Source organism: Anomalospiza imberbis, chromosome 1, assembly GCF_031753505.1.
Source record: "Anomalospiza imberbis isolate Cuckoo-Finch-1a 21T00152 chromosome 1, ASM3175350v1, whole genome shotgun sequence".
Lineage (NCBI taxonomy): Eukaryota > Metazoa > Chordata > Aves > Passeriformes > Viduidae > Anomalospiza > Anomalospiza imberbis.
The window spans coordinates 140,100,229-140,124,324 of NC_089681.1; the positions used below are offsets into that span (position 1 = coordinate 140,100,229).

Sequence of the window (24,096 nt, forward strand, 5' to 3'; positions counted from 1 at the left end):
CTTTCTAAGCTAGCACGGAAGGCTGGAGTCCCAGAAGTTAAATCTCTGCTACTTACCATGACAGAAGAGATTTGAATATATGTCATGATCTTTAATGACTCCAGTAATGACTAGATTATTGAGGTCAGGGGGCAGGATTAAGGCATGATGGGACCAAAAAATGTAATATTGAGCTCTCTCCTAGAAGAACATAGACACATTTCATAGTTTAGTTCCAGGAATGAGATTAGACCAGTGTGCAGTGTTTGTGGTTAAATGGCTAATTGCTTCTATTATGCCAAACTTTTCCTTTTGGCCCAGTAAGGTTTTTGATTTTTACTGTATCAAATTGTTAGTGGCATCTTCTATGAAGAATTTCTTCATTGTACCTAATTAGTCTGAAAACTTCCAAAGTACAATTTTCTTTTTTAATTTCTCAAGAATTTGTTATAAAATGTTGTAGGACCTTCTTATAACACCTTACTTAACTTCTGGAACATTTAAGCTTGTTAAGGTATATGGATATATGTGTTTCACAACTTCAAGATCTTGTTTCCCACAACCTCCCATTTCACAGCCACATGCATTAATAGGATTACTCACATTTCTGCAACAAGTCTCAACAATTCTGTTCCCATAAACTAACAAATCATATGGAGAAGAAACTACTAAATAAGTTGTTTCTCAAGAGGCTGGGCGAGGCTTACCCTTGGAAAGCTGCACTGCAAGCCAAGGACAGTATGTATAAACGCTCTTCATTCAGTACATCTTTCACTCCGTGGAGATCCATCAGCCCTCCAGGCAGATTCCTCCCATGTTTTCTCAGCACACCCATAAATCTTGAAAACCCTCCCACTGAAAAAAAAAACAACACATGATTCTTATTCCAAAGCAAGCACAGCACATCAGCCGGTACAGCCGGGCAGATCTGCTTTTATTAAAGACAGATGAATGTGTGGGTTGTTCCTTGGGTAAACATCATGAGCTTCTTGCTGACAGTGATGAAGTCTTTTGACGCTTGGGTTTTGTGATTTGCATTGTCCACCCTTTTCATGCACAAAAAGAAAAGGTAATCTTTCTGAAGTCAATGGAGTGGGGAGAAATAGGGTCCTTAAAAGAACAGATTCTCAGTAGCTACCAGAGGCTAAGCAAACAAACTTTCCAGAGGAAGTCTTCATTTCCAGACCTTTAGGAGATCCCTGTAGCAAACAGTGCTGACAGAGTGTATCTACATCATCCATTCATTAATCTGAATTACTTCTTTTAGTGCTTCTGCTGTTGAAGCCAACTCTGTGATTGCAGTGCATTTGCCCTGGAAGGATTTCTGCTGTATCATGCACTAGGGAGAAATAACTGTTGAGTACAATTTAACTCTCTAAGCTGAGAGGAAAAAAATGAATAGTAATTATTCCCGCTTGCTTGCCTTTCAGGAAATGTGCATTTTAAAAGCTCATGTAACTATAAAAGCAGTTGCATGCTGAGCAGTTTTGAAAGATTTTTAAACAGTTTGAAATTCATGACATTTACTGCCTCACAAGGACCACTGACAACTAGGATGAGTTTGGATCCACTGTTTACAATTCATAAATCAGACATGATTGAAACACAGAACAGAAGCCTGAATCTCATGAATCATCTGCTTACATATGGTTTCTCTGTATGAGGATCATAAACATTGTTGGAAGCTTTCAGGCATAAGAGGTTTCTCTCATACACGTAAAATTATCTGCTAGTCAATGAGACTCAGAGAGACTCAGATGCAGAAAGTTCTCTCATCCTAATTACAGTACTAATTATTTGTGGCCATAAGTTTCATTCCTGGACTGAAGTAAGATGTAAAATATCCTCTGCTCTCAAGAGTGCATAGATATATATTGAATACAGAATAATAGAATAATTTTTTGGGAGTGACCTTTGGAAGTCATTTAGTGCAACACTGCTAAAAACAGATGTATCCTTAAGATCAAGTCAGTGATCAGTGCTGCTCAGTGCTCTTTCATGATCAGTGCTTGCCCAGTGCTTTTCCCAGTCAAATTTTTACTATTTCCAAAGCTGTAGATTCCACAAGCTTGCTGGGCAATCTCTTCTGGTGTTTAACCACTCTTATTACATTTTTTTTTAATATATCTAGCCAGAATTCTAATTTTACAAGTTATTAATGTTATTCTTACCCTTTCACTGTGGATCTCAGAGGAGAGCCTGGAAATCTTCTGTATAGCCATCAAATTATCACAAGAACAAGTTATATTCCCTTTTTTTCTGGCTATTCCCTGTGCTTCACGCAACTTCCCATCTCATTGGACTGCTGCTGGGCCATCTCCATTTTACCATCCAACACTTGGGAAGCATGCCAAAATTGGGCACAGTATTTCAGATGAAGCCTCATGAAAGCTGAATAGAGGGTGGTAATATATTCTCTTTGCCTGCTGGCTACTTATGGCGTATTAGTGTGTCCCAGTGCACACTTATGTCCATTTCTGCAATGCCATCCCACTGTTTTGTGTTGTCACAGTCCCTCAGGGCTCCCTGCAGAGCTGCTCCCAGGCAGTCACTCCCCATGAACTTTGCATTTGGTTTCATTCAGCTTCATAAGATTTCTGCAGCTGCTACTCCAGCTTGTCAAGGTCTCTCTGAGTGGCAGTTCTGTGAATCTGAAGGAGATTTCATCATCCAGTCCATTGAATGAAGATATCAAACACTAATTGCCTCAACATCAGCTCCTGAGGCCTCCCATACCTGTCATCCAGTCATACATTCAACACTCTTTGAACACTGCGATACAGCCAGTCTTTTACTCCCCTTATAATCCATCATCTAGCCCATAACTATCAGTTTGACTTCAAGGACGTCATGGGACATCCTTTCAAAAGCTTTGTTAAAGTCAAACACACCCCCCTCACTCACTGAGCCAGTTGTTTCAACATAGTTGAATGTTCAACATAGTTCAATCAGGCTGGTCAGGCATGATTTACCCTCTTCTATTGGTGTGACTGTGTTCTCCCAGTCTCCTTCTTATCTTTCATGTGTCTGGAAATGACTTTCAGGACAGTGATTTCCACAGTCCTCCACAGGAGTGGTGTAAAGTTGACTGGGCTGCTGTTCCCTGGATCTTTCATCTTGTCTGTTTTAAAAACAACTCTAGCATTTGCTCTTTTCTAGTCATTAAAAATTTCCCATGCCTGTGGAAGACAGATCCCTGCCCACCACACAGCCAAGTGTTGATCCACAAAATCCACAGTTCCTCTCTGGAGGAACTTCAACTTGACCAGCAGATTTGAGGAAGACACCAACAGTTTCTCTTTACTCATAATTCTAAATTCAAGTAGTGACCCTTCATCTGTTGGCAGTGTCACAACACCCACATGGAGTAGCAGCAATCAGTAATAGTCTGAGTCCCAGATGAACCTCAGAAAAATCTTCACAGTATTACAGATTTAGGGCTCAGGTGCTCTAAAAAAGTGTCCTGAGGCAGCAAATCTTGTTCAGAGATGAATTCCATCATCCTTTACCCTTCGTGCCTGAGGCTCTGATTCTATCAACTGAATCAGGTGCAATCATTTTGGGTACTTCCCCAGCAGTGTCCATTCCTTGCCTGCTTCCAGAATCCACTATGCCAACCGAGCACTTGTAAGGAGAAACATCCTTTTTCGTGCCACAAGTCACCATCTTCCAGTTCCTACTCTGGCTGGAGTCCCTGTTCTCACTCTGCTTGACTTCAGCTACTGGTTGTCCTTCCTTTCCTTCTGCAGAAATGGGACTGGGCTTCTTGGCCCTACAGAGTGTCTGCAAGTAATCTGCCTCCCAGTCATCATCCCTGTGGTGCCATGACCTGCTCTTCTCTCTCTGCTGCTGACCAGTGTTGCACTGATGTCTCTGGACCAGAGCTGCCATCAAACCTGCACTGCCCTGTCCTCCTTCAGCACACCCATCTGGGTTAACAGCAATGTCTAATCCCCCTTAGAAAGGACTTAAATGTTCAATGTCTTGTTCTAAAAAATTATTTCAAAAATGTCCAGTTGTCTATTATAAATTATATATATATATATATATATATATATATATATATATATATATACACTCACAAAGATTTTCTGATTAAAGACAAAATTTTAATCACTTGTGAAATTATTTCTTCTATAGTACTGAGGGAAATTGTCATTTCCCTTTTCAATCTTTGAACCTTGACTACAAAGACTGCAAAAATACACACAGCATAATAATCACCTACTGAAGCTACAAATTTCTGTATGAGAAACTACTTCATGTTCTTTCATGAGGTGTCTCATGAATTGTTACCCTGAAGCTATTTTCATATAAGTTTTGAATTTCCCACCTCATTCTAATAGCTTTTGAAGCACTCCTTTGTGAAGTGCAGCACCCAATCTGGAAAAAAAATCCCTGTAATCTAGTTTAATGTCTGCTTAAATGCCCTGACCACTTTCAGCTTTTTGGCTTTCTACATTGAAATTAACAACAAAAATGGTTTTGCCTAAGTTCTTTTTCTCTCCACAATTTGCATTCTTCACCAATGCACATTAAAGAGTTCATAAAAATGCATCATGGACCCATTTAAGGTATGTGATTAACTGCTAATATGAGACATTAACTTGCAGTGCTATGATAGCGATGATCGTGTACAATTATATTTGATGATGGTAATTCACAACTATAATTTTTGTCATATTTTTAAAATGCATTATGACAACTGCTAGATATTCTAAACTTCTGTAGAAGATTAAATGAATGCTGATGTAAAAGTTACTGTCCTGTCGTGACCACTATTGAAGATTGGTAATGTAATTTTGAGTTCTGCCCATCACAACAGCACCTCTTGGATATACTTGTAAAATGTAAAAGTTATTCTTTAAGAATATTCTTTTTCTCAAGCCCTCATATGAAATTTTTTTTCTTATTAAAAAGGTCTTGAACAGAATTCACTGAACAGAAATATCATCAGGCTATGGAGATTTTTTCCCTTATATTTTTATGTTGAAATAAAAAAAAATTAAATGTAAATTCAGTCATTGTGCTAGATTTACTCAAAAAAAGTCTGACTAAAATCTTTTGTATGTGGGAAAAGAAATCTGAGTAAATATTCATTCATAACTACAGAAGCCAATCCTGATCTATGGAAAAAGTTGCAAAAAATAGGAAACTTCTAGACATGATGCAAGTTTCTCTGAAATATAGTGTATCATTTATTATCTCTCTCCATCCTTGAAGAGATACACAGACTAGAAAAAAAGACATAAAGTTATGAAAGACTTTAATATCTTTTTAACCCCATCCTTCAGTTTTACCAGTGAATTCACCTGTACATTATCTCAGACTGAAATTTACATAAAAAGAAATGCTTTTCTTTAGATGCAAGAAAGACCAAAGCCTCAAGATGGAGGATTAATACCTCAGGTTCCCTTGGGTTTTCCATCTACTGTGTCTTACTGCTCATCACAAATATTTTTCTGCAATTCTAATATTTCATAATTCAAGTTCCTTTAATGGAGCAAAGAAATTATATAGATGATGGATGGAATGTTACACAATTTTAAATGGTTTTGATATTTAGTAAGCAGTTGGGATATTTTAAAAAGAAAAAATCTTTTTTTCTGAGAAGTCAAAGTGCTGGGAAAACAGTAATGGTCTGCTATGATTAATATCTTAATTTGACATATAGGACAAAAGTCAACAATTTGTAAAATTATTTTTAAAAATTCCAGTTTTATGACATTCAATTTTAAAATGTATGGTTATTTTAATATAAATTGGTCAATAAGAGGAGAATAAATCTTTTAATCTCAGTTCACCCAGTGTATGTTACTGGACTTGAATAGTGAACCATGATGGTTTTTAAATGAGGGAGAAACTTGGTGAATGTTTCTTTTGTTTTTAAAAGTCTTTTGTAATTAATAAAATAATTTTTTTTTCCCGATCTAACTTTGAATACTCTTTTTAATAAATTTAATATACACATATAAACACACATTCTTGGTGACATGTATTTAAATACAATTATTCAAGTAGTTAAGCACAGAAACAAAAAGAAATAGCCAAGTTATTGTTAGTGTACCATCATCATAATCTTCCTTCTGCATTATGATACAGTATTTTTTTATATCTCTACTTTAGAAAGGAACCCTTTATTCCTGTCTTGTTTGTTGCATACAGTGGCAGCAAAGATGGACTGGTATATTATATCTGCCAGCCATCTGTGTTGGCAGTATTGTCTCCTAAATTTAATTAAATATTGCAATTGGAGAGAAAGAAAAAGAGGGATAAATTTTTATTAGTGATCAGCATGCTCTCAAGTGAAGACCAGGACCTTAGTTCAAAAATCTAGTCAGAATAAGAACCAAAAGTCACCGTCTGACAACTGGACTTGCAGTTATCCCATACTCTGCTCTCTTGCCACCCTGACAAGGTTGTAATAAGTTACATGGTCTCCACTATTATAGAAATAAAAATTGAAATTTTAAACAGATATTTAGATGGCAATTTTGATGGCTATGTGTAAGGCCTCCTAAAGCCCCATGCCAAAGACATAGAGGAAGAGAAAAAGTGATCCTGATAAATGAACCATATTTGGGAACCACTGTACAGGAAGAACCCATCAAAAGGGATTTTTGCCTCATGTTCTGGGTTACTCTGCCTGCAGTGAGCAGAAAGTGCAAAAAGCATGTTTGAACAACACCTAACACGTCCTCAGTTGTCAGACAGTCTTGCACATTTCCTTGTATTGGTTTAGAGGATGTGGCTTAGAGGCAACATTTCCTTATACCACAAGGAAAGCAAAGATGTAGGTTGACCATTTCAGTCATGGGATCAATTGGTTTACTTTGTCCCTGTATCCTTCCATTTTGTAGTGCAAATCAAGAGGCAGACACAATTAAACTTCTCACTTTAAACAAACTGTTGGTCAATTTACATGTCTATCAGGTTCCTTACACACAGAATATAACTGCTGTTAGCTGTGAGAGTAATAACATTGAGGCAGCTCCTATGGGGGAAAAATGTTAGCATTCAGCTTTCTAATTATTAACAAGATTAATCTTCTCTCTTGCTGCTTTTAGAATTCCAATCAAACTATTTAAAAATTTAGAACCTGCTCCATGGGAAAAAGAAATCTTAATTGGGCAGGATGCGCAGATTTTCTGCATATAATTGAGAGTTCAGAATAACTACTCCTTGTCAAGGCTATTGTGAACTAGAAGAGTTGCTCCTTCTACTTCCCCTCTAATAGAGCAGGAGCAGGACCTGGGTTCAAGTCCCCAAAGATAATTTGCAAATGTGAGGTGATTATAGCAATTATCCGCAGGATCTGTGTGCACAGCAGTGGTATAAAAACATTTCAGGTTGGATACCTGATTGAAAATGGAACCATTCAAGACTTAAATGTCACAACAGTAGGCAGAGTTATGATAAAGGTCTCAAATCACTTGAGCATATTGGTCATTTACTCCTAGTCTGCTTAAATATAACAGGCATGGATTTTTTTTCCTCTTTTTTTTTGAGGACAGTTCCAAATGGAGATAAATGAGAGTAAACATAATGGGTTTTTTTGGTTTTTTTTTTTTTTTTAAGTAAGGCAAATAAATTAAAAAAATAAAATATGAAGTTTACACATGAAACACTCCCTGGAAAGAGTCCATGGATCATACTCTTTTTTTGTCCTTCCTTTTCCCCACAAAAATCCCTGCCAAAGTTTTCTGCTCTGATACCCCAAATCATACAACCACTAATGAGAAGACTGAGTTACAGACAGTGAGTTGTTTTATCCATTACACTGAAATTTGGGGATGGGGAATTTCTTAGAACCACTCACAACACAACTACAGCAACACTAACCACAAACACCCCCACACTGAGAAATTCACCCTCCACAGCCGATGACAAGAGGGAAATCCCTCTCTCCCACATGGGCTGCCAGGGAATTTTTGCCATTGCCTGCAAGGACAGAGTTCCAGCCAATATTTATGAGATAATTTCAACATCACCATCAGCAGGGTTCCATCCTTTCATCAGATCACACAGTGACAGTCTTGCACTTGCCTTTATACATGAGACCATTTTGTGAAAGAGCCAGTGCCCACAGGGGAGATGGGAAAGGGAGTAGTGTTGTTTGTTCTTATAGCAGAATTTCCACAGAGATTTTTGTTAAAAGATCTATTGCACAGGAAAAACTAAATATTGATTAAAATATTGAGTTTTATAATGAGGGCTGCAACTTGGAGAGCATAACAGACAGCACAGCTCTACAAGGTGCCTTTTTCTGAAGGCCATCAATGCAAGGAGCTGCTTAATTCAGTTGTAAACCAAGCACATCTTGCTGAAAGTCTGGTTGGGTGGAATGAGTAAGCTTTATACCACAGCTGCCAAACTTTTCCATTCACGACTCCACTCCTATTTGTACTTTCAGGCTTGCTTCCAGATTTCCTAGTTTGGGAAATGCTGCCTTAAGACCTCAAATTAAAAGCATATGTTGAGATTTAGCCTGACCTTCAGAAATGGCAAAGTAGTTGTAGAAGAGGATGAGGGGGCGATAGATGGAGGGGCAGGAAGAATCAATAAGGAGCTCTTCCCACCCACAGCAAAATTTTCATTCAAATCACTTTTTTTTTTTTTTTTTATGTATTTTCCTTTTGAAATTAGTCTTCCAGCATTCTGTTCTGGGTGTACATTTGTATGTGACAATTTGTCCATTTCCCATTGCCCATTAGTAACTTTTTACCTGCTGGGTTAATTTATAAGAGTAAAGGTCTCACTCCTCCAGACTACCTAAAATCAAAGGTCAAGCAACAGAAAAAGGATTTTTTAGCAATATATCCCTGCTGGTGACTAGAGAATTCACTCTTCTGAGATCTCCTTTGGAGATCCCACCTTTAGAGCAGCACTGGTCCCTCATTTTATGTTTTCTCTAGCACCGAGGAATGCAGCCGTAAGGCAGAAAGCCACAAGAAACTAGGCTTTCTTAATTCCTCTGCTCAGGAAATATGCATTATTAAGTCCCATGGGACTGGTACCTACAGGCTAGATGTGACACAAATATGGCAGTGCTGGATTGGATGCCTGTAGAGGGAAGCCTTCGGGTTCAGTGAGGTCAGTGAAATTAAGAGAGCAGAGCTTGCTGGTCCCACAGTGTCTGTGGTGCCTTTAAGCAGGCACAGGGGAGGCTGATGCATGATTACTCCTTTTGATCACACTATCCAGATGAACAGCCTCAAGCCACCAGGAGACAAACTGAACTGGTTCTGATGGTGGCTGCAAAGTGGGGAAGTCTCTAAAGGCCCTCTTTTTGTATCTCCACAAAACACTTGGATGAAAATGTTTCAGAACATGATTTGTGAACACCTCCTCCAGTCTCCTGGTTTCTGCAGCAAATGCCTGTAAAACCAGATGCTTAGTCTAACATATTTAGTCTTGTCCTTGAAAATTTCATTTAAATCACTAGCATAAGGTGCCACTTTGTCAGTGAACAGTATGGTATTCTGTATCAGTTTTCATCTTTGGACATTTTTCTATAAAGACAAAATTTAAATAAAATAATTAAAATTATGGATTTAAAATTATGCTACATTTTGCACTATGATAAAAACTGCAGACAGTGTAATTTAGCATCACCTGATCTGTGGAAAACCAACTGAAAATAAATGAACATTCATTCTGCAGCTGTTTTGCTCAATAACCATAATAATATAGTTGTTAGGCATAAACAGCACACATCAGCTCTGGCAGAACACAAAAAATAATGCCAAGCTAAGTACCTGATAAGCTTTCACATTCAATGTTTCCTTGTAATTCAGTATTTCCCCAGTGCAAATGAAAGCAGATGATAGCTGTCGCTTGAGCATATATGGTGCTTTGGATGAGTAGAGGCTCCCTAGTGATGAGTTGAAGAAAAATTTATATTTTACCAATGATTAAATTGTCAATTTTCAAGAGGGAAAGAATGTCTTTGATGCCTGCAAGTGAGGGGAAAAAGATTATAGACATCATTAAAGAAAGAAACAAAACAAAAGATTAAGCCTGAGGTTTTCAGGAGAGCTTAGGAAAGATAACTTAGCTCAAAAGCCTCTAATTCCCTTAGGCTTTTTTGAAATTCCCAGTATGAGCATTGCCACACTGGTGACTGCAGTTACTCAACTAAGAAGTGACACTAAGGAAGCTTGAGTAACAGGAGCACTCCATGAGAGATATTTTTAAATAAAATTATACTTGTAACTCCTCATGAGATGTGGCTCCGTTCCCTGCTCTCTACAGGAACCTTCACACCACAGTCTGGGGATGCACACACACACACATACACACACACACACACACACACACACACACACATTTCCCCACCTCTCCACCACCCCCACTTCTTCAACTCTTCCTCTTCAGATCCTATTTGGAATGTTTCTGGTACTAATTCACAACTAAGGTTTGCTCCAGATTTTGCCTGGCTGCTAAGGGAACCTAAAAATTACAAGACTTCTCAAAAGGATATGTTGGAAGTGTTGACTTTATTTTGTCCCAACCCTGCCTTCACATAAAAGACACACTGTGCAAGAAGGAGTCCATAGGACCACGGAAGAAGCACTTTTCTGAAAAAAAAAGTGAAAAGATATTCCTGATGCATTTAGGCACGTCATGATGCATTGTCCCTTCTATGTCTGTACTGAACAGTTCAGGTGTGCAGGCTTCAGACAAACATAAACTGTTCTGTGCAAAACATTCCCAGAAGGTTAGCTGTTGGAATTCTGGATGCTGAGAATTTTAGACTTTCTGTGCTGTAAGGTACAGACTCACGAGTGAACACTGCATTTGACCTGAGGCTGTGGAGAAGACTTTAAAAATTTATAGTACTAGCACTGCTAGGTATGTAGCTGGTTAGAAGGGTGTAATATCACAGGGTAGAAAACTTAGAGTTTGGGGTTTTAGAATATAGAAATAAATATGAAGCCAGATTGAAGGTTTAGGGTAGACACAGGTTGTTCTTTACCTTCTTCTTCATGTGCTTGAGTGATATTTTGTGATTGGAAAGAAAGGTCCGCATTGCAGGCTTCGGGGGATCAGTTACTTGGTTAAAAGGGAAAATAATCTAGGTATCCTTTCTTAATTGATAGATAGTTTAGTTTTAAAAGATCTTGTAACAAGAGTTAGTTAGCCATTTTATGCCTTGCTAATGAAAAGCTACTGAACTCATGGTTGGGAGACTCTTTCACTGATAAGAAATTATAATAAACACCTGAGTCCGAACTTAGGCTGCTGTCTCAAGTGCCTTCAGTCCCGACCTTGAGAAACCAATAGTTAGCTGAATCAAGAACCTGTTGGACCTAAAGCAATCTGTTATTTAATTAATCTGTGTGTGACAAAGTAAGCTCAACATACAAAAAATTGTGAGGTTTGCTGTGAATTCATAGGCTGTACAGGGTGGGTTGGATGTGTGACCATGATGTAGAGCCAATCTGCACTTGTGTGGGGAAGAAAAGCCAGGATTTCTTTTTAAGGCTAAGTGAAAATATAGATCTTACAGAACTTTTGACCATCTGGAAAAGACAAGCAAATTGATAAAATCCTCAAAAATTTCATGTTTCAAAAAGTGAACATGTATTTTGACACAATTAGATAGAGTAGGGTCACAACTGAGGATCAAGGAAAGAATGTATCTTATGGGATCCTAGTACTCCAGGACCTAAAACACCAGAAATATGGCTTGGACATATTACCCAGTTTTTCCTTTTTTCATACCATGCATTTTGTGAATGTCTACCTTCCTTACAGATGTTAGAATCCTTACTTGGAACATATTTGGGAACACTTCATAACATTAAATTACTGGGACTTTCTTCCCTTCTAATTTTCCACTGTCTGATTGGGAGGATGAGCCAGTTAGAGCCTTTCAACTTGCTTCATTTCTCTGCTGTCATTTTATTAAATTTTCCAGCATAATCTCCTGCTTTATAGGCACAAGGCATAACACCTACAGCTGTCAGATGGCTTTCTGCAAGAAATACCAGAGCAGCCTGGAACCGTTCAAGGCAAATTACAAGAGGGTAGGTATGCTGAGGCTGTCATGACCAAATTTTTCACAGGATTTCAATTATGGGTTTGCTTGCTTAGCATGATCCCTGGCATGACACATAGCTGTTCTTGCCAGGTTACTTACTTGAGCATTTTTCTAATTATATTGTGGAAAAGGAGTACTTTCAGGTTGCGGCTCTTCTCATCATATATTTCTCTTTTCCTATGATATTTATTATTTGAAGTATCACAGGGAAGAAATTAAAACTTACGTTATCATTCTGTAGATCATTCTAAGATAAAGAAAACCCTTTGAATTCAGATATGCTGTATTTTCAAGGTACTGCAGTATTTGGCTTTTTTTGTTTCTTTCACCATGCTGTTTAGAAAAAAGATTTTTTTTTTTTTTTGCTTGGAATGGTGTTTGTTGAAATACTTTAACTTTTGGCACTTCATTTGATCTCTTTTTGAGAAATACAAAATATTGGGAATGTATGTTTGCTTGGTTTTTTCTTCAATAATTTACATTTTCTTCCTACAAAAATGAAAGTTTTTGAAGTTCTGGCAATAAAAAAATTAATCATATTCCATTTTTTCTAAAAAATTCATAAAGTAGGTCAATGGGTAGAAGAAACAGAAGAAGAAACAATGTCATTGTATTATACTCTGTGTGGCTGAAGTAGAATATTATCATGTACTCATGTTCATAACCACTAATAAATAAATAGCATCAAATATGTATAAAGCTTGAACAGGTGCTGGCAAATCATTTCAGAGTGTTTGAGCTTGGGACAGATTGAGAGTTGAGATTCTTGCTTCATCACCTGGAAGGAAAATTTCCACACACATCAGAAGGATCAAAACATAGAATTTGAATGAGATTCTTACATCAGTAAGTTTTTGTAATAACTCAATTCATCTCTGTGACATGGATGGTAGGTGTGGCTTTTATTTTTTGAGGGTTTTTTGGTGGGTTTTTTTGGGGGTTTGGGGTTTTTTTTGGTAAGGAAGAGGCTTGTACACTGGAAGGTATTCACATGACATTTCTTATATAACTCATACTCTGCTGATGTACTCAGCATAAAAACTGGGAGAAATGAGTGCCATATTTTAATATTGCCCCCCCCCCACCACAACAAAACAAAATAAAACATAAAAGAAAAGAAAGAAGTCAAGAAATGAATTCACTTTTTTTTTTTCCAGATATGAGTCCTTCCCTAGGCTGGCTTTGGAAATGCTCACATTTGGGGTTGTGTTCTGGTTGTGTTCCAGTTCCAGTTGTGTTCCTTTAAAGCACTGAGTGGTTGAGGAAACCACAGAGTGCAGCAGAAGCAAGAAATAATCCAGCCTCGAGCCACAGGCGAGGGCAGGGCAGCAGTCTCCCTGTGAAAAACAGTGACAGCCCTCAGTCAAGCAGCAATTGTACCTATTTAGTGTGCTACTGACACCATTAAATTTACCCCAAATTTACACATTAGGCGTGGTTCCCATTTTGGTGATGCTTGACCATGGTGACCCAGGAGAGCACTATCTACCTCTTTTTCTGATATCTGACCTGTATTCTGCATTCCTCACAGCAGACTACAAAAAAAAAAAAAAAAAACAAAAAAAAAAAAAAAAAACCAAAAAAAACCCCCAAACATCTCATTTGGACATACACACCCTCCTACAGTTTTGGGGGTTTTTTTTGTTTTGTTTTGGTTTTTTTTGATTTTTTTTTTTTTTGTTTTTTTTTTTTGTTTTTTGTTTTTCCTTTGGAATTTCTGAATTATGATAAATACTCTGAGCTTGCAATTGCAGGCACAGGAAGAGGACAGTAAGGAGGCAAAAGAGAAGAGGAAAAGGAAAGGAAAAAGGAAAGAAACAAAAGGAAAAAAAGGGAAGGGGAAGGGGAAAGGCACCATAGCATAAAAATAGCAATCTGGAAAGAGGTGAGTGTATCATTTGCATTCCAGTGGCAAAACAGACATGTCATAGAGCTAGCAGATATTTGCTGGAGATACTCTTCCCCACTCCCCCCACGCCCAAAAATGTTGGTCTCTCCAGCTAAGAGATGTCAAAACAAATGCAAAGGTAAAATTTGCATCTCTTCTCAGGCAATGCAGAGCTTGGTGTTCACCCATATTGTGTTCCCTTCTGTAGTTCCACAGGGCACTGCTTTATGTGTGTTTGCAGATACTGAATAGGTCAGCTACCTGCTAATGGCCTATTAGGATAGTCATTGCTTGAGCTATGTACAAATGAATAACCCATTTGAGAATATCTACAGTCACTGATAGAGAAAATATGAAATATGTCAGAAAGAACGAGAGAAATGCACACTTGGAAGAAAAGTAAACTGTAATTAGCATCTTAACTTGAGTACATAACCAGATATTAAAGGGTTTGCTTTTGACTGAACGTTAATGCCTGAAACAGGTCTGGGAATGAGTTTATTGGCTGCCCTATCCATGATGGTTATTTTATAACTCATGTCTCTACAGCAAACATTTGCAGCTCATTGCAGAATCACACATTTCCAAGGGATGTTATTATTTCAAAGGTGAAGACTGTGTGCTTTGAATAAAATAATGTCAGATGTTGTACCTATCCAAAGTATCTATAGACTCATGTATTTGGTTTATACCTGCATCTCCCCAAAAACTACATTTTCATATGTTTAAGAAAAACATTAACATTTAATTAAAATGAATTATTTAGAGCTCATAATGTTACAGAAATTTTCTTTTTCCTCTCAAACCACATCATTATCTTATAATATGATTGTTAATGTTATGTTTATTAGTATTATTATTTCTTAATGGCTCTTATACCTTTTTTTAAATTTCTGTGTGCTGAGAGTGGAATTTTGCATAAGTTGCATTTTTACTTTGGTTGTCAGTGAAATTTGTTTCTATGCAAAGGCCTGATAAGTACAAAGCATATGTTAAACCTCGTATGTTTAAGTTCATACAGAATGAGATAGGACTGAGTAAATAACAAAGGGATTTATGAAGTGGATCAAAAGCAAATATCAATATCAATTGATTTGATATCAAATATCAAATGCTAAAATGAATATGGTGATCTAAACAATTTTTTTCCTCAAAAACCAAGAAATGTACCAATAAATGCAGAGTAAATTTCAGAATAAAGTTTTCCATGTCAGCTGTTTGTTAAAGAAATTAAGAATGTCAAAATAAAATTCATAAACCTCCCAGAAGTCTCCCTTTTATGTGGTAGTATATTGGCTTGTTCCTTGTTTCTTTACCAAAACAAGCCTCAGCTTTCTGTATTCAGAATAATGCTGAAATATGAGTCTGGAGAGTAATTTTACCATTTCTTGATTTTTGCTGCAGGTCTGAGTCCCCAGGCTTGCCCAGCATCAAGCAGAGAGAGGTTTGGCACTTAAACTGTTCTTGAGCTCATCCAAAACAATAAGGATGAGTTCTGGATGATTGGAAAACCATAAGCGTGATGTTCAGGCCACTTACCTTAGGATTTTTAATCTCTTCTCCAAGCTGTGCTTAATTCTTTCTGTACTGTGGAAAGATATTAAACCCAAACAAATGAAATACCTTTTTTCCAGATCATTGTCACACAGGGGCTGGGCTCTGCTGAGGAAATATTATGGGATATTTTAGTTTTGACTCCCTACAGGTAGGTCTGAACCTTGGTCTTGCATCTGCTCTGTGATTTTTGGCTCCCCTGTTGGTCAAATGTTTGGATGTCTTGCGCAGTGCTGAGGTGAAACCTACAAAGGCATGGGATTTGTTTGATTTGTTTGTATTTTAGTAACTTTGCTTTTTCATTCCTCACTTTGAATCACTGAAGAAACAACCATAGAGGATATTTTTATTTAGGTGCTCTTGTGTTGAAGGCAAAATATACAAAGACTGACCAAATGATCCAGTTCAGTCTGTCTTTCTTGGAAAGCAATTCTCATCTGTTGATGATTTTTGTGGGAAGAGAGAGACTCGCCCATTGTCAGAATAAAATAAATGATAACATCAATAAAATATATACTCTATGGGGGAGAGGAGAAAAGGAAAATATGGAAAGAGAAAAGGAAAAAATGACAAAGGAAAATAGGAAAATGAAAAGGGAAAAAGAAAAATGGAGAAAAGGAAAAAAGAGAAAAAAAGAGAAAGGAAGTGGAAAGAGGAAATGGGAAGGGAAGGGAAGGGAAGGGAAGGGAAGGGAAGGGAAGGGAAGGGAAGGGAAGGGAAGGGAATGGGAATGGGAATGGGAATGGGGAAGGGAGAAAGGAAAGGAGAAGGGAGAAGAAAAGAAGAGAAAAGAGAAAAAAGAAGAAAAGAAAAGAGAAAAGAGAAAAGAGAAAAGAGAAAAGAGAAAAGAGAAAAGAGAAAAGAGAAAAGAGAAAAAAGAGAAAAGAGAAAGAGAAAAGAGAAAGAGAAAAGAGAAAAGAGAAAGAGAAAGAGAAAAGAGAAAGAGAAAGAGAAAAAGAGAAAAAGAGAAAAAGAGAAAAAGAAAAAGAGAAAAAGAGAAAAAGAGAAAAAGAGAAAAAGAGAAAAAGAGAAAAAGAGAAAAGAAAAGAAAAGAAAAGAAAAGAAAAGAAAAGAAAAGAAAAGAAAAGAAAAGAAAAGAAAAGAAAAGAAAAGAAAAGAAAAGAAAAGAAAAGAAAAGAAAAGAAAAGAGAAAAGAGAAAAGAAAAGAGAAAAGAAAAGAGAAGAAAAGAGAAGAGAAGAGAAGAAAAGAAAAGAAAAGAAAAGAAAAGAAAAGAAAAGAAAAGAAAAGAAAAGAAAAGAAAAGAAAAGAAAAGAAAAGAAAAGAAAAGAAAAGAAAAGAAAAGAAAAGGAAAGAAAAGAAAAGAAAGAAAAGAGACAAGACCCAGGGACCTCAGTTTAAGAGTGAATAGTGTCTGTCTCAGTTGTGAAGAATAAAAGGGCAATACAATGAAATATTTCTAAAATTCCTGCTGAGAGATTTACAGAATAACATTTCTTTCTTTAGGGATTTTCACCAAATGTCGGCTAATTATTCCTGACATTTATTCTGAGGTCCCATAGTGAAGGAACACACCACCAGAAAGATTTAAGAAACCAATAATAGCTGATTTAAAATATTTACTGACTCGAAACTTGGAAGGTACAGCCAGAGGGTTCCCCCATACCTGAGAATGTTGCAGCTGTGCTATTGTATTCATTGGAGACACCAAAGATAGAAACAGGCACTGGATGCTGAAAACCCCCAGTGGAAACCTACTTACTGTACATGTTCTGCAAACCAGCTTTGAGAACAGTGTGCTGGCCTATTTTCAGTGCCTTAGTCACAGTGTTCTTAGTATATTATTGGTTTCTTTTCTGTATATGTTCCACGATTCTTCAGCATTTCTTTCATTATTATTTAAGGGAACATGAGAGGATTGTGTTTAGTAGATCATTGATTTTGATATTTATCTTTTTTTCTTGAAATATACATGTCTTTAAGGAAAAAAAGCAATTAATTTTAATAGAACAAAGAAAATATAAATAAATATTTAATAATAATTTTTCAAAATTACTTATATTATTTAACTTACTTTAATAATATCAAAAATTAGGATCTCAAATGAGAAAAAGGCCTCAGAAACAGATTTTGGACTTAGATAAAAGATCAAAGCCCATGAAATTAAGGAACTTGTTACTTACATGCCATTAAAGCTACTCCAAGGCAGGAGCCATAAGGACTTCAGTGATGTAGAGACTGAGGACACATCAATGGTTTGTGTCACTTGAAACCGACATTTCATAAATATCAGCAAAATGAGACAGATGAGAGAGGAACAAAGGGTATGAGCAGCTGCCATGTGAGCAGCTACTGAGGCCAGAGCTGGCTCCTGAGCTGTTTGCTCTGACTGGGCCATCAGGAAAGGAGAGGACAGGCTTAGTCTTCCTCACACACATGCCTTCAGCTTTCATTTCTGATGCCTGTGAGGTGTCTGTCCTGCTCTTCACTTCTGATCATTTACCTGCAGCACTCAGCTGGAAACTGATAACCCAAAGGTAATAATGTCCATAGAATCACAGAAGAGTCTGGGTTGAAAGGGTCCGTGAATATCACCTAGTTCCAACATCCCTGTCATGGGAAGGGATAACTTCCACTAGACCACGTTGCTCAAAGCCTCATCCAACCTTGCCTCACCAGGTGCCTCACCAGTGCCTCACCACCTTCAAAGTGAATTTCTATTATCTAATATGAATCTACCCTTTTTTACTCCCTTGTCTTTTTACTACATGCCCTTGTAAAAAGCCTTATCCAGTCTTATCATCTTCCAGGACAACTTTAGGTCCTGAAAGGCATTAGAAGGTCTTCCTGAAACACTTTCTTCTCCAAGATGAACAGCTCTCACTGTCTCAGCCTGTCTTCATAGGAGAGGTCTTCCATTCCTCTGATCATCTTTGCGGCCTCCTCTGAATCCAGTTTAACAGGTCCATGTCTTTTTAATGTTGAGAGCTCCAGAGCTGGATGCAATATTCTATGTGGGGTGTCACAAAAGTGGAGTTGAGGAGAAGAATCACTTCCCTCGCCCTGCTGCCCACATTTCCCTTGATGCAGCACAGGATGGACTTGGCTTTCTGGACTGTGAGTGCACATTGCCAGGTTATGTCGAGCTTCTCTTCCACCAGCACCCCCAAGTCCTCCTGAGAGCTGCTCTCCATCTGTTCTCCCTCTATGCAATCTCTCGTTATGCTTGGGATTGCCCCAACCCAGGTGTCAGACCTTACACTTTTTGAACTTCATGAGGTTTGCACGAGCCCACCTCTCCATCCTGCCCAGGTCCCTTCGGACGCATCCCTTCCCTCCAGTGTCAACTCTACCACACGGCTCGGTGAGGGTGCACTCCATCCCACTGTCCATGGGGCCAAAAGAGCTGTTTCCTTTCCTGAAACACAGAAGCTTCACAGTTTTTGTGAGCCCAAATAACAACTCAAAATAGCAAACAAAATATCAATTCAGCTAATCATATATTTTGATTTTACAGCTCTGAAACATTGACTATGTAGTTGGAGCATCTCTTCCTTTACTATAATTAGCATAAATAAATTCTTTTATAAAATCAGAGATATTTCTTATAAAAAACTATACCACAACTGGGAAAAAATGTATTTGTTTTCCCACTTTGTGTATGGAGTGTTAAAATCAATAAGTCAAAATAACCATTATGATCAGTTTCAGATTTTTCGATAAGCCTGTTTAATATTTTTAAAAAGTAGAATTTTTGACAGAAAACTTTCAAAAATATTTGCCAGTAATGAAAACCTCTGATGTCTTACAGCTGGTTGAAATAACTTCCATGATCATTATACTTTCACTGAATTTAAAAGTCTCACAAATAATTTTTTTCCAAAGATAACAACTGCTACTATTGTTGTATCTATGCTATATCATAAAAATGTTCTCCCATTTAAATTTAGTAAAAAATATTCAATTCTTGTAAGGTACAGATCATATTATTGGTCAGGAAAATCTTCTTACATATTAGTAAAATCTTCTGATTTAATAAACATAAACAAAAACCCAATCCTGTGACTTACATTCATGTGCTCGCCATTGATTTTGCCAGAAATCCGTGTAAGTAGATCCATTCCCTAAATACACAGAGAACAAAGCAGTCTCAGAAGTCAGGGACACAATCAGTAAATGAAACCCTACACTGGAGTATTACAAGCTTCAAAGAAAAATTGCTGTTTCTTTTTTCGTGTTTTTTTTTCATTTTTTCTTAATATATTTAAAATATCTCTGTCAGACTCAACTTGCACATGATGTTGGATTTAGGAAAAAAGGGTTGTAGTATTAGTGAGGAGTATTTAAGCTTATTCCTCTTGATAGCACACTCTAGAGACAAGCAAGTACAGGATATGTTTGCTGTGCATTTGGAAGGGGGACATCATTTGACATGCTCCTCAACAATGCTTCTCTATGCTGAAAATGAGAGAATTCCTTCAGGGTGTCTTAGTCATAGCCTTCCATCTTGCAAATAATTCATATTGACATGAAACCTTCAATGTTGTTTCACCTACTATTTCTCTTGTGTAGGAAATAATGTACTTGGAAGTGGATCCCACTATTGATAAGGTTTCATCAAATATTTCACAAGTCATTGCTATTGTCAGATATCTTCAGGGAAACCTATCCCACACTGGAAAATAAAAAAGTAAGCAGATAAATAATGGTTTTGTATATAGAACACTTTACATTTCATTTCTCAACAGTCCACCCTTGCACAAATATTTACCCGAGCTTTAATCTAATAAGTAGTCTCATGACTGTTCTCCAGTGAAGCAGAGGGCCAGCACCAAGGGTGTCAAGCAATTGAGTGCAATCCAGTGTCTGACACCTTTAAAGTGTCTGTACTTCTTATTGCTGTACAACAAACTTCATTCAACATAAAATTCCTCAAGTACAAAAAGAAATGTCTCTTCGTAAGAAAATGAGTTTTTCTGTTTTCTGGATAAAATCTCATATGTGTTGGAAATGTTTTTGCAGTGTAGCGCCATTTTTGCAGTATACCCTGTACACTCTTCAGCTACTATGCTTTAAATGACACTCATGTTCATACTACAGCTGGAAGCCCAACAATGCAAACATTACAAGAAATGTAAAGGTGAAATCTATTAATTTGCCTCTGCTTTTGCAGGTTCTAGATGAGACATAGGTCACTCAGTCATAACAGAGACATCAAAGACACAAATGAAAAAAGTAATTTGGCACTTGTTATGCACTGCAGCTTCCAACAAAATGCCTGAGCTCTGTACACAGAGCATGGTCTTGAGATGCCACTTAATGTGAAGGATCAGCAGAAGTCCAACTGGCCTTCTAATCAGGAAAAAGCTACATAAGCTTTGGAGGACAACACCAGAAGCAGGTGCTTCTGACACCCTGTTTCTTGCAGATTCAGAGGTCTGAGGTGTTGCTCTGATGAAGGTTGAAGCATTCTTTGTTCTGCTGCAGACAGGGAGGCTCTGGAACCAGAACTGGCAGAGCTGAACCAGCACAAACCCCTGTGCTGACTCAACTTTGGTTAAATTCCATTGATTACCGCACTAAATATTCTATCACAAGTCAATTTCTATGAGCAGCAAGTGACTAAAGAATACATTGTCAGGCCTTAACATGTGTTAGGTCATGCTTTAGAGCAACAGGAGAAAGGAACAATAAAACATATTTATATATCACCAGTAAGACAATATTACTGTGCACTTCATAATGTTTCTGTATGCAGGATCTCCTCAGGATTGCTGTCTCCACCTGCTCCCTCTAGACAGTGATGCAGTGTGCCCTGTGGATGTTGCAGAGGGTGTTAGTGCTCACTCCAATGTCCTAAGACACTTTGTTAGGCCTGGTCTTGTCCTCTTTGCTCCAGTTGTTCTAATTGTCTTCTTTCAAGGGTTGCAACATCCAGGATTAAATAACACCATGTTCAATGCTTTCTACTGATTAGAAGAAAATTACTCAACCTCTTCATTGAGCTTTCTACATATCTTATCTCAGGCAATTCTGAAATATATACTTTTTTTACATATAAAATGGAATGATGTCCACTCGAATTATAAAGCCACATAGCAGAATGATCTAAAGAACTGGATTTTTCAGTTAAAATCTGCCTAAAGGAAGGATTTGATTCCCCTTTTCCTAATTGAATATGCTGATTACCAACACATGAAGAGTTAAATGAGGTTTCCCGCTCCTTTTGCTATGCTTTTCTTGGTGTAAGAAAAGCACACCAAGACAATGATTTCCAGGCAAGATCAGTGAAGGACAGGACTTATGAATTAAAAAGAAACCAAAGTGTGCAGTAGTGCGCAGAAGAGGATAATTCCACACATAGACAAACAAATGCTCAGGATCTTCACTTGTGGAAGTTTAGTTCAGATCCAAGAAAGATTTGACAAAGCAGGTGGGAGTTAGTTTCCTAAACATTTTCATATATCTGGCTTCAGCTTTTCAGGTGATTTCAGAGACAGACAGACGCTTAAGAACTAAGATTTTGGACTCTATCTAAGTAGCCAAACTAAGTTTTTGGCATGGCGTAGCTTTGAATTCTTTCTGTTATGTTCCTAAAATTTTCAGGGCCACACTTTTTATCTTGCAGAAATATAAGATTGCTTTTCTTCAAGAAAAGTAAAAGGAAATAAAAGGGAAGTATTTTTTAAATCTCTACACTGTTTTCTTCAATTGAAAAAATGTTTTCCTTTTTAACTTAATGCATACAAAAAATTTCTATTGATTGAGAAATTGTTTATGAAAGAATGCAATTACTTTCTTGGCTGCTCACTTTGATTCCTTTTCTCCTGGCATTGGTATAGGCTTTCCAGGAATTTGAAGATTTAGAGTATATAATTTTGTTTATGGGATATTTCATTCAGTATTTCTGTTCATTGGTAAATCTTCCCTTTCAGTTTCCTGTGCCTACCATTAATCTCCAATGTACAGCACAGCAGAGAAGGTAGTTAAGCAGCTTACATGAAGGCTAACTGGCTGCATGAACAGTCTGGTGCTTCTTTGACAGCCTGACAAGCTTGCTTTCCTATTGAATATACAGGATTGTGGCTCATTTCTTAGCAATGCCGAAAGTCTTCCATTTCACCCTCTGAATATCAGTTTTGTCTAAAACAGCTTATTAAAAAAAAAGATTAAAGGCACCAGTCTTCAAACTTATTCTTTTTTAAGCAACTCTCTGAAGCAACCTTCGCCATGTGCCTGGAGATAAAATATAATCTGTTTTCAAATATTTCATATATTCACTTCATGCATTTTAAGCACTTAGACTATCCAAGTGCACTGCCCTCTGTGACGAAGTGTGGTGTCAGCTGGATTCTGCATATGCTTCTCTGTAATGCTTTCATGATAATTCTAATACATACTTCCTCCTTTTTGTCACAAGTAAGCTTCCAAATTACTACTCACAAATCTTAACAGACATTGTTTTCCTCAAAAGAACAGAAATGGAAGAGATGTAAAAAATTAGTAGGGAGGACCTGTGACATTCCTGGAAAGGGTTAAAGCTTCACTTGTGGAACCATGAAGGGTTCATATATGAAAGCTTATATGGCTCTGTTCATCAGCAACAAAAATTATGAAGACTTGTTTTCACCTTTCTTGAACCCTCTTGGCAATACTTGCAGGAGTTTTTCACATACTCCTTGTTACCTCCTCTCCTCCTGTGTCTTCCACGTGCTTGGCTGGACAAGCAGCAGCATATGCTGCAGCAGATTAACAGCTGCACATGTGCTGGCTGCCCAAACATACATGTGTGCTTACTGGCCAGATGGCTGCTTCCTCCCGAAACAAGCAAATTACTGGATTGCAAAGCCTCCTCCTGCAAGGAAATGCTGATTAGAGCCATCACTAGAACCAGGAATTCATTCATATAAAATGAGTAGGAACTTCTAGTATTTGAGAAAATAAGTTTTTTAGACTTGGTTATGAATGGACAAAAAATTCCAGGGATGGCAACAACACACAGACAGATGGAGAGTTTTTCTTTCCATCTCCTTTGTGAAAGATATGCCCAGATTTCTCACTGAATCATGAGAAATGGGAAAGGTAGCTAAGTGGAGAGATGTCAAGAAAGTTACCTGGATCTGAAGTAGCCTGAAGATTTTTCTATACAGTTGTGTAGTGGTTTGATACCTCTTCTTCTAAGAGCATTCATCACACAAAGCAAGTTCTGAAGGTAAATTTTTCCCAGAGTGGACCAGAGAGAAGATACCTTCCCTGTTGGTCAATCCACAGCAGAGGATTACAGTTACTCTTCTAATTCAGACAATGTTGAGCTTGATGGGCTTAACTATAATGACAGTGGAAGATTTAAGCAGCATTACTAACAGTGGTACTGTGAATAAAAATGTTCTGTTTAAAACATCAATTTATTGAAAACATTAATCCCCCTAATGTTATTCTAAATGTGCATACGAAAAATCAGAGAGCAAGAATTTCTTAGACTGCTGCAGAGGAGACGTAAATTCTGACTGCAATGTTTGCTCTGATGAAGAGGAAAGGAATTTTTATGCCTGTCCTGACGGATGAGATGATCCCTTGCCTACCTTTAGACATCCATCATGCAGCCATTTACATCTAAGTTGGTCACTATCAGGATCTTTACAGCTAAAGGGAAGAAATGAGTATGTAAAG

General features: G+C 37.4%; 1 long non-coding RNA gene across 1 annotated transcript; it reads right to left on the reverse strand.

Moving 5' to 3' along the window:
* Nucleotides 1-305: 305 nt before the first annotated feature.
* On the reverse strand, nucleotides 306-3,313 carry LOC137484517 (uncharacterized). Its single transcript, XR_011004913.1, has 3 exons — nucleotides 2,952-3,313; nucleotides 2,151-2,630; nucleotides 306-1,318 (listed from the first exon to the last, which is right to left on the reverse strand). It is a non-coding gene; the product is annotated as an uncharacterized lncRNA (long non-coding RNA).
* Between the last annotated feature and the right edge of the window lie 20,783 nt (nucleotides 3,314-24,096).